This window comes from Myxine glutinosa, chromosome 1, assembly GCF_964187855.1.
Source record: "Myxine glutinosa chromosome 1, kmMyxGlut1.1, whole genome shotgun sequence".
NCBI classification, from domain to species: Eukaryota; Metazoa; Chordata; class Myxini; order Myxiniformes; family Myxinidae; genus Myxine; species Myxine glutinosa.
This window is the reverse complement of record NC_136261.1, coordinates 411234256-411246322: the sequence shown is the minus strand read 5'-3', so window position 1 is coordinate 411246322 and position 12067 is coordinate 411234256. Positions and strand designations below refer to the sequence as shown.

The 12067-nt window shown below is 49.7% G+C and overlaps 1 protein-coding gene across 2 annotated transcripts in view; it reads right to left on the bottom strand.

Moving 5' to 3' along the window:
• LOC137417681 (NACHT, LRR and PYD domains-containing protein 12-like) overlaps positions 1 to 12067 on the bottom strand; it is a 229634-nt gene that overhangs the window by 37126 nt on the left and 180441 nt on the right. Inside the window, exon 24 of one of the 2 annotated variants that reach the window (XM_068103593.2) lies at positions 4837 to 4900. The exons of the other annotated variant lie outside the window; for it this stretch is intronic. The gene's annotated coding sequence lies outside the window, so the exon portion shown is untranslated. Of the gene's footprint in view, positions 1 to 4836; positions 4901 to 12067 lie in introns of those variants that run through there. 2 annotated transcript variants of the gene reach the window in all.

Genomic DNA, 12067 nt, shown 5'->3' with positions numbered 1-12067 from the left:
CTTTCTCGGTGCTGCTCCTGCCAGAGGAGTGCAATTCCTGTCACCCGGAGCAATGCACCACGCCTGCTGGATGTCCAAAGTAATATACTGTCTCAAGATCTGGATGTTCAAGGCTCAATTCAAACTGACTCCTGCAGAAAAGAGAGGATTACGTGATGTGTGTGTATTCACAGTACGTGTCTACCTGACAGCCTCGATCTCTGCACCTCAAGCATCAGGTGCTCCTTACAGTGACCTGCTGCTGCTGAAGTCACTGCTTGAATACTCATCAATCCATCTCAAAGTCAACATCACGCAAGTTTTCCAATCACGTGTGGTACTTGTCACAGGAACTTCTTAGCATGGCTTTCTTCGACAGTCGGGTCAGTTCGGCAACCAAGAGACTGATGGTGAGTGCCATGAAGAATGAAGAAGACCAAGATCAGGATCATTCCAAGCGAATCACTGTTGCTCTTGATTCATTCAAGGACAAGAACTTGGAAGATTTCGTCACAGCAAGGTCAATGAAACTTCTGCGAATGATGGAACTTCCAGATGGATTTCTCGCGGTTGATCCGGACTTGTGGGATGACAGAGACGACTACAAGCAGGCTGCAGAAACAGTCAACTCTCTAAAAGTTGTCAATGACTACGCTGAACGTGGAGTGGCACTCATTCAGGAGTACAGTGGGTTGATAACCCGCGATGAAACTCAGCTGCAATTCCTGCTGCAAGTTGTCGAGGACCATCGCAGAATGTACCCTGATAGCAGAAAACATACACTGTCCGGGATGCCATGAAAATAATAAATTTGGGGTTTGCTGGACATTGTCAGACTGATACTATGAACTCTGTCAGAAACTGAACAAAGAATTCACTATTAACGTGTTCAAAAATAAATACTGTGTTCAAGTGTGTTGTTTAAAATAAATTAAGATTATAGTCTGATATACTCGTAATTCGTTGAATTTTTATAATTTTCATAATCTTTGCGGCCCTTGAGCTACCCCTAAACATAATAATTTAGTGCTCAAACTTTTTATACAGTGTTTCTATATTATATGGAACAGATTAGGGGGTAAGACTTTCAAAAATAAAAATTTAGTTTTTAAATTTTTTTAAAGCTCCACCGTAGGGGACACGTACAACCCAGTATGGGTAATACTATGTGAAATTAACAAACCTTTATCAGCAAAACTTTTCCCACAGTCGGAGCACTTTTTGTGCGAGCACTCCAGCGTGGGTTGCACTATGGAAGTTCAAGACCCGTTTCCTTGGTTCAAATAAAATCTTTGTCACAAATAGAACATTTGTAAGGATGCTCCCATTGGTTGTTATCTCTCTGGGCAGGTTTTAGGAGGTGGGAAGCAGTTCTTCCAGAACTCAAAATCTCCACCTCCTTTTTCAGTAAAGGATCATTATTCATGAACCAGATTGTGAAACTTCATTCTCATAGTTTTGTTCCGAGGGCTCGTTTTAGAATCCTCAGTGAACCTCTGACAGCCTCCACCTATCGCTTGTTTGTCGTGATATTCCCCAGAATGATTTTTGAGGACTCAGTTAGGGTTTTCTTGATCATCCAGATTCCCTGTTGCTCCGACTATTACTGGTACAATTTCAGGTTTCTTCAATTTCGAAATCCTCTTGACCTCATTTTTCATATTCTGGCGGGAACAAAGGTTCATCGACGCTCAGCAGAGCGGGGTTTCGCGGGAACAAAGGTTCATCGACGCTCGGCAGAGCGGGGCTTGGTGGGAACAAAGGTTCATCGACGCTCGTCAGAGCGGGGTTTGGTGGGAACAAAGGTTCATCGACGCTCGTCAGAGCGGGGCTTGGTGGGAACAAAGGTTCATCGACGCTCGTCAGAGCAGGGTTTGGCGGGAACAAAGGTTCATCGACGCTCGTCAGAGCGGGGTTTGGTGGGAACAAAGGTTCATCGACGCTCGTTAGAGCAGCGTTTGGTGGGAACAAAGGTTCATCGACGCTCGTCAGAGCGGGGTTTCGCGGGAACAAAGGATCATCGACGCTCGGCAGAGCGGGGTTTCGTGGGAACAAAGGTTCATCGACGCTCGGCAGAGTGGGGCTTGGCGGGAACAAAGGTTCATCGACGCTCGTCAGAGCGGGGTTTGGTGGGAACAAAGGTTAATCGACGCTCATCAGAGCGGAGCTTGGTGGGAACAAAGGTTCATCGACGCTCATCAGAGCGGGGTTTGGCGGGAACAAAGGTTCATCGACGCTCGGCAGAGCGGGGTTTGGCAGGAACAAAGGTTCATCGACGCTCGGCAGAGCGGGGTTTGGCGGGAACAAAGATTCATCGCAGCTCGTCAGAGCGGGGTTTTGCGGGAACAAAGGTTCATCGACGCTCGGCAGAGCGGGGTTTCGCGGGAACAAAGGTTCATCAATGCTCATCAGAGCGGGGCTTGGTGGGAACAAAGGTTCATCGACGCTCGTCAGAGCGGGGTTTGGCGGGAACAAAGGTTCATTGACGCTCGTCAGAGCAGGGCTTGGTGGGAACAAAGGTTCATCGACGCTCGTCAGAGTGGGGTTTGGCGGGAACAAAGGTTCATCGACGCTCATCAGAGCGGGGCTTGGTGGGAACAAAGGTTCATCGACGCTCATCAGAGCGGGGTTTGGCGGGAACAAATGTTCATCGACGCTCGTCAGAGCGGGGTTTGGCGGGAAAAAAGGTTCATCGACGCTCGTCAGAGCAGGGCTTGGTGGGAACAAAGGTTCATCGACGCCCGTCAGAGCAGGGTTTGGCGGGAAAAAAGGTTCATCAACGCTCGTCAGAGCGGGGCTTGGTGGGAACAAAGGTTCATCGATGCTTGTCAGAGTGGGGCTTGGCAGGAACAAAGGTTCATCAATGGTCGTCAGAGCGTGGCTTGGCAGGAACAAAAGTTCATCGACGCTCGGCAGAGTGGGGCTTGGCGGGGACAAAGGTTCATCAATGGACGTCAGAGCGGGGCTTGGCAGGAACAAAAGTTCATCGATGCTCATCAGAGCGGGCTTGGCGGGAACAAAGGTTCAGAGATACTCAGCAGAGTGGGGCTTTGCGGGAAAAAACATAAATGGACCAATCATCACGTTCTGCAATTCCTTTCTCCTTTGATTCCTTTAGATTCGTCAAACTCCTCCTTACAACACTGCAGATCCCTAAGGAAGTTCATCGAGGTCGACTCCTTCATGTAACACTCACCGAGCCAGTTCACAGCATGAAGCATGCAGCGTTTTTTCACAAAGACCCAAAAAGCACCTTTTTCCACAGAATACGCTCTTTTCCTTTTAGTCCATCTCCTTCATGCACAATTAATCCTTCAGAAAGTTCGTAGAGGTCGAGTCTCTCACACCAACATGCTCACTGAAACAAGCCGTTCACGCCACGAGCAAGGTTCGCCTTTTTACCACAACACCAGGAGCCACACTTCTTCCCTCTTCGTGCACTGTTCCCACACTTTCTTCCTTCAAAGAAAAAGGGTTGAATCCTTCCCAAAGCTGTTTTTTGCTCCACCTCCAACAGTCAAAGCACGTGATGTAAAGGGAAGGATATGGGGTAAACTTTAACAAAAGGAAAAATAAATACGAAAAGGTCCTATTTGGGGATTCACAGATGAACTTGCCATACACCCTAAACTACACGACTCCAAAATAATTGACATTCCCACAAACGTAACAATATTAATATGATTACAAAACAATATGAGTACTTATAATATCCACTCTCCCCAAAGGGTTCTTTGCTCCTTCGTGAACAAACCCCGTGTTAACGTGTATAAACATCATATGGTGCCGTTTTGGTGGGAACATCCCTACCAGAAGGAAAATTACTATAAACTACAAACACGTATGATTACCTCGTGAAATAGTCACTAATCACTGGCGGATATGGGGGGGGGGGGTATTATGACCTAGCCCTTGTGTGAAGGGCTCGGGGTACTGCCTATTGCTTCGGAGATCCTAATCGATGTGCTCGGGAGACCAATAGGCTGCCCGTGGGTGGGTCGCGCCGTATGAGCATTCAGAAGTGACCGAGCGAAGCTACCATCCAAATGCTGATGCAGTTTTTTGAACCCACCCCAATCTTCAACAAACAGTCGACCAATTCAGAAATGCAATGCCAATTCAAAACAGGGGAATAAATGCAAATCCTTTACTCACAATCAAGAAAAAAAACACAGGGTACAACACCAAGGAAAAGATAAATTATAAGCAAAAGGAATCCCGCTGATATGCAGCAGCAAAGATCAAGTAATTAAAGGACAGACAGGCGCCAAGACAAAACCGACAAGACAAATAAACGACCCACCCGGTATCCCGAGCTAATCCCAAAGGGGATGGAGAGGGTAGCAAAATAACAAAGAAATATTCGCCAGGATATAAAGGAAATAAAAGGTAAAAATAAAATTGGGAGGGGAGGAGGGGAGGAGGGGAATTCAGGCCTGTTTCAGATGGCATCCTGGCTGCCTCGCCCCAGCCATGTGCCCCGAGGGTGGTGCCTCCCCTCCACTCTTCTCTTTCTCAATGGGTGTCCTCAAACTACATGAACGACTTGACCAGAGCAGTTCCTTCAAGACCATGAAGCCACACGTTGCCTCCGGCCAGCTCTGATGAAACTTGATGAGGAGCACAAGCTTATGGGTGCCTCTCCCACTACCTCACGATCGATCCCACGTGCACCGAGAAAAACCTCCTCCACCCAAATCTCTCCTGCACCAACTGCCCCTCCAACAGGCAGCCCTCAGAGAGATATTAATCAAAGCCTCAAAAAGCTCACACAGGCCGAGTTTCTCATCAAAACTTGGAACACGCGTCCTGCGTTCGGTTTTCGCATTTCTCCACCGATCCGACGCCCTATTTTTCCTCCTCCATTTCCTCTTCTTTCTTTCTTCCCAAAGGTTCTTTCTCTGTTCAATTATGTCGAGCTCTGGTGGGAGGGAGAAAGTCGATGAGGAAGATCTTTGTTTTTCTTTTAACAAAAGAATAAAAATAAAGTCGATAGTGGAGGAGAAAGAAAAGAGCAAAATCTGGTTTCACAGCCGGCCCGGAATTTCACATAAGGTACACCCCAAAGATCGCAGCTTCTCGCCATTGCAAACCCAGTGCCATGAGTGTACCATCCTTAAACAATCCACCCCACGAGTGTAACACACACACACACATACACACTACACAAATCAGAAATTTCCAGTAAAACTACTCAAAAACATGCCGCACACACACACACACACACACACACACACACACACACACACACACACACACACACACACACACACACACACACACACATCAGATATTTCACATCAGATATTTCACATCAGAAAGCTCCAGTAGAACTACACAAAACATGCCATGCCACACACATGCACACACACACAAACACACACACACACACACACCCCAACAAACACACAAACACAGACAACACACACACAAACACACACACACACACAAACAAACACACAAACACACACACACACACACACACACACACACACACACACACACACACAGACATACACACAAACACACGAACACACACACACGAACACACACACACGAACACACACACGAACACACACACACACAAATGCGCACACACAAATGCACACACACACCATCAATTTATAGCAGAAGGAACAGCTGGGCAAATCATTTCACCAGTTCCTCGATCTGCCCATTAGTCATCGGGAATCTACTGAACTGTTGGACCAGGGAAGAACAAGGAACTGCAGAAACTTCCAAGAACGCATGAAATGTCGTTTCTGATGTTCAATGTTTAAACATTTCCTGGGGGAGAACCCACAGACCCCGCCCCCTCCCGAGGCGCTATGGCTACGTGCACCCCTAATTCATTAAATTCCTGGATCTGCCCCTGCTAATGCTCTTTAACACAAAACTGAAAGGGAGGAAACCCTGGGATGTGTTCAGTTACCAAGCAGCTAGCGAGCGCTTGCCAAGCCGGCCATTCCTTATCGACAGTTTTAAATGGAGTGCTTGCTCGAATGTTTAAACCATGTGGCAGCACTCGACAATAAACTTGGTAACTGATCACACCTCCGATGTTCTGAGGGCCCATCCGTAGATCTACTCTAATCTATATACCCCAAAGAGCAGACCCTTCCTTCCGCTCACTGAGTTAACGGGTGTAATGGTATGTATAAAACCAAAAAACACGGTCCGTGAAGCCGTCCGTCTGGGAAACCATGTGATTACATGGCTATTAATTACGTACTGTTTGAACACTGGTTGCCTCCTGTCTATTAATTATGTACGTCTATTAATTACGTGCTGTTGGTCTGTTGCAATATACCTTTCAACCCTTTAGACTGCTGAGATCCCTTGGACCTATGAAGACACTTCAAGTTCCCCAAGACCTTTAAGACCACCACTAACCCCAAATACCAGGACGACCCTTAAAGATTCAAAATACCCAGAGGACCCAAAATAACAAGAAGACCCTGAATACTAAAAAGACCCAAAAGACCTCAAGGACCCCAAAGACACCGAATACCCAAAATACCCCGCAGACCCAAAACAACCTGCAGACCCAAAACACCCGGCATACCCAAAAGACCCTCAAATACTCCAAAGACCCCCAAAGACCCTTAACGACCTCGAAGAACCAAAATATTCTGAAGACCCTTAAAGACATAAAAGACCTCCAAGACCTCCAAGACCCAATAGACCCCAATATCCTGAAGACCCCTAAAACGCCTAAAACCACTTTTACCTTCAAGACCCTTTCAATACTTTAGACACCTTTAGATCCCTTCACCCTTCCAAACTTATATACCCCTTTAAATCTTTACACCCCTAGAAAACCTTTGAACCCATTAGACCTTAACACCAAATAAACCACAAACACCATTTAGAGCTTTACACCACTTGGACCCCTTTAGATTACAAATAAATTACAAAGAAACATTATCACCAATATTACAAATTCATTCAAAATAAATGTTTGTATTATGATTGGTGTAAATCATGACTCATACACAACAGGTCATTATCCTCAGTTTTAAATCAAGATGTCGGCAATAGTAACCCCACAAAAGTGAGATGTAAACCCAAATCAAGGTGTCGGCAATAGTAACCCCACAAAGGTGAGATGTAAACCCAAAGCAAGGTGTCAGCAATAGTAAAACCTTTGGCAATGAGAGATGTAAACCTAAATCAAGGTGTCGGCAATGGTAAACCCCACAAAAGTGAGATGTAAACGCAAATCAAGGTGTCGGCAATAGTAAACCCCATGGAAATGAGAGATGTAAACCCAAATCAAGGTGTCGGCAATAGTAAACCCAATCGAAATGAGAGATGTAAACCCAAATCAAGGCGTCGGCAATAGTAAACCCCACAGAAATGAGATGTGAACCCAAATCAAGGTGTCGGCAATAGTAAACCCCACAGAAATGAGAGACGTGAACCAAAATCAAGATATCGGCAATAGTAAACCCCATGGAAATTGAGAGATGTAAACCCAAATCAAGATATCGGCAATAGTAAACCCCAGGGAAATGAGAGATGTAAACCCAAATCAAGGTGTCGGCAATAGTAACCCCACGGAAATGACAGATGTAAACCCAAATCAAGGTGTCGGCAATAATAAACCCCATTGAAATGAGAGATGTAAACCCAAATCAAGGTGTCGGCAAGAGTAAACCCCATTGAAATGAGAAATGTAAACCCAAATCAAGGTGTCGGTGTAGTGAAATTATACCAAGGTGAACCCAGGGTGTGCTCGCTACAGAAGGGGCGTCTATAAGACCCGGGACAACCGGGGCGCGCGGACACTCCAGCGGAACTCACTGTGACATAGTCCTGTAGTTTGAATGGTATGTACGCCCCTAAATGCTGCGCTGACTGTCCTCTCTGTTGGACCATTGCTATATTGAATCGACCATTGCTCATAAAATACTCTGATTTTAATGCCTGTTGCATGCATGTATTCTTATAGGATGTACTACAGATCTAAATGATATTAAACCTACCCAGAGGTCAAGTCGTGTCTGAGCTTGATTTTCACGACATTTAATATCATTTAGATCGCCGGAATGGCTGACCACAAGATGATCGTGGTACCGATTCTCGGAGCCGACCCTCAAGCTGAGGGATCACCTTCATAGTTCACTCACTGGCTCAAAACGCTGGAGAATTACTTTGCTGCTCACGAAACAGAGCCCACCGCAGCGATGAAGCTGTCTGTGTTACAGTCGAAGGTCTATCACACCGTTTTCCGGAACATTTCTCGATTTGGGACGTACGCTACGGCTCTAGCCGAGCTGAAGCGCCTCTACATAAAGACACGGAGCGCTGTGCACGGCCGGCATCAACTCTCTCAGCGGCGACAGCAACCATCTGAATCGATCGATCGCTTCGCGCAGGAGTTGCGCTACCTGTTGGCAGACTGCGTGCAGGACGTCCGGACCCACGAGCAAGTGCAGGCCGACTTGCTCCGAGATTCATTCATCTCCGGAATTAATTCTGGAGTCTTGCGGCTCCGGCTCCTGGACGTCGCGGATCTGGCATTTACAGAGGCACTACGGCTGGCACGCGTATACACAGATGCCCGAGAACAATCCACCGCATATGATCACCCACAAGTCGTGGCGGGGACCTCGCAACTCGCGCGACCGGAGAGGGCTCATCGCGGAGCCAACGGATCGAGCGCCGGACGGGGCGCCTCACTCGGCTTTGAAGAGCCGCTCTCCTTCTCGCGGGCCTCTGGCTACACGCCCGACCTTGGTGAGATACACCGGGCCGCCGAAACAAATGGCGCGAACGCGACCGGCCACAGCGCGACCGACCTTGACTGGCGTTCGAACGCCTACTTCAAACAAGCGACATGCTCCTGCTTTGGAAACTCCTCTCGATGTGCGGCAAATGCAGCACGTGACTCGAGCCCCATCTGACGGTGGCTTTTATGAATTGCATGCACCCACTTTGGCATATGAATCTGCAGATGGCAGAGATCTTTCTCACGTGACGCGAGCGCCATCTGGCGGCGGCTCTTACGAATTACATGCACCCACTTTGGCATATGAATCTGCAGACGGCAGAGATCTTTCTCACGTGACTCGAGCGCCATCTGGCGGCTGCTCTTACGACCTACACACACCCACTCTGGCAAATGAAACTGCTGATGAGTCAACTGACTTCAATGCTCCTGCTGAGGCCCAACCTGCCGACGCTGCCCGAAGGATTGCAGCCGGCGTGGGATCCACCCGCGAGGCGCGATCTTCTCGCCCGGCCGGTACAATACCTGCCGGGTCTGCCGGCCTTGCGCAGGCCATCATTCCGCTCACGGTCGCGGGCGTTTTTGCGCAAGCTTTGATTGACACAGGGTCCACGGATAGTTTTATCGATCAGCGACTCGTGCATCAACATGGGTGGCCGGTTCTCGGGACAACCCGCCGGATCCTCATGGCCTCTCAATGACTTCGGTTGAGCACAAAAGGGGCGTGTCGATTGAAACTTGTGATAAAGGGACGCACGTTCCCGGACGTGTATCTCATGGTATTACCTGCTTTATGCGCTGACGTTCTGTTAGGACTTGATTTCCTTAAGCGGCATGGACGTTTGGAAATAGACTTCGGTGGGCCGGACACGCTCGCTGTGTGCGCCCTCGCTCAAATGGACATGGAGCCACTCTCACTGTTCCCCAACCTGACCACTGATTGTACCCCTGTAGCCGTCAAATCGCGGCGCTACTCTCGCGCGGACGCGCAATTCATTGCGGAAGAAACGGCCCTGCTCTTAAAGGACGGTATTATAGAACACAGTAGGTCACCGTGGCGGGCCCAAGTCTTAGTGGTGTGGAGTGAGGCCCACCGCCGGCGCATGGTAATCGACTATTCGCAGACGATTAATCGTTTTACACAGCTGGATGCCTACCCCTTACTGGGGATGGATGCCCTGGTACGCCAGGTGGCCCTGTATTCCATTTATAGCACTCTTGATCTGCGTAGTGCGTATCATCAAGTCCCCATCTCTAGGGCTGATCGCGTCTTTACAGCCTTTGAATCGGGTCAACGGTTGTACCAGTTCACGAGACTTCCCTTTGGGGTAACTAACGGAGTCTCTTGTTTTCAGAGGGCTATGGATGACCTTGTTGTGAAGGAGAATTTGACCGATGTCTTTGTCTATCTGGACAATCTTACGGTTTGTGGGTATGACCAGGAGCATCACGACGCTAATCTGAAACGCTTCCTCGAGGTCGCGCGGAAATATCGCCTAACCATGAATGCGGCTAAGTGTCGATACTCTCTATGCACGGTAGACCTTTTGGGGTACACCGTGACCCATGGCTCCGTCTCTCCGGATAAGGAGCGTCTGCGCCCTTTGCTCGATATGGCTCCGCCTAGCGATTGGGCTTCGCTGAAACGCGCTCTAGGGCTGTTCGCCCACTACTCAAAGTGGGTGCAACATTTCTCCACGAAGCTCCGCCCCCTCGTGGCCTGCGACACTTTCCCCATGGGCCCGGCCGTCCTGGCGGCCTTCGAGGGCCTTAAAGTCGACATCGCTGGTGCCGCTGTCGCGACGATTGACGAGAGTGCCTCTTTCGTTTTGGAGAGTGATGCCTCGGATCATGCGATAGCGGCGACTCTCTCCCAAGGAGGCCGCCCTGTGGCTTTCTTCTCGCGGACTCTCACCTCCACCGAGCAGAGGCATTCGTCTGTCGAAAAGGAAGCGTACGCGATCGTCGAATCAATTCGGCGATGGCAGCCGTATCTGCTTGGGCGGAGTTTCCAAATCGTCACGGACCAACAGAGTGTTGCGTTTATGTACGACACCTTACATGCTCAGCGCATTAAGAATGAGAAAATCACCCGTTGGCGTATCAAACTCGCCGACTTCTGCTACACCATCAAATACCGCCCGGGGAAGGATAACCTGGTCGCTGACGCCTTATCGAGGCCGGCCACTTGCGCGGGGGTTGTAACTTTGGAGGGGCTGCGCACTTTGCACGGCACTATGTGTCATCCTGGGGTAACGTGCTTCGCGCATTTTGTGCGCGAGGGCAATCTGCCATACTCGATTGAGGACATCCGCCACATCTGCCGTGATTGCGCGATCTGTGTGGGACTCAAACCGCGTTTTTATAACCCTCCTATGGGGACACTCGTTAGGGCTACTAGACCGTGGGAGCGCTTGGCGATGGACTTCAAAGGGCCGCTGCCAATGTCGAGCAACTCTCGCTACCTGCTCACTATCGTCGATGAGTATTCCCGATTCCCCTTTGCTTACATGTGCGGGGATATGTCGGCTGCCACGGTTATTCGGTGCCTGCAGAATTTGTTTTCTATGTTCGGGTATCCGGCCTACGTGCATACCGATCGGGGTGCGGTGTTCCTGTCCCAGGAGGTGAGGGGCTACTTGCTCCAGCATAATGTTGCTTCGAGCTACACCACCCCGTACCGGCCCCAAGCGAATGGGCAGATCGAACGCTTTAATGGGATTATATGGAGGGCCGTCATGCTAAGCCTTCGGACCCTCGGCCGAGGCCTCGATAAATGGGCGTGGTCACTACCTGCCGCTCTAAACTCGATACGGGCTCTCCTATGTACTGCCACCAACCAGACTCCTCACGAACGACTGTTCCACCACCCTAGAAGCTCCGGCAGTATCCAATCTTTACCCAGCTGGCTCGCTGAACCGGGGCCCGCCTATCTCAAACGAGCGGTTCGCGCTAGCAAGTACGACCCCCTTGTTGACAAGGTGCAGGTCCTCCAGGCTAATCCCGAGCATGCTCGCGTGTTAACGGCAGATGGCCGCGAGTCTACTGTCTCCGTACGCCATCTCGCCCCATGTGGGGACGACGACAGGGATATCGACGAACCCGTCTATGAGTCTATGGACTCTACCGAAGCTTCCCCTATGGAACTACCACCGTTACTCCCGTCGTCCCCCACTCCCGTGCCCGAAGGCGCAGGGGCGCCCCCTCCGACTCCCACCTCCGGCGGCTATTCCGACGCGGGGGACTCCGGGCTTGGGGACGCCGTGCCCGGTAGATTCCAAACACGAACTGGGAAGGAAGTTCGCCGCCCCGACCGCTACGGGTGGACCGACTGACGTGGATTGACGTGACCCA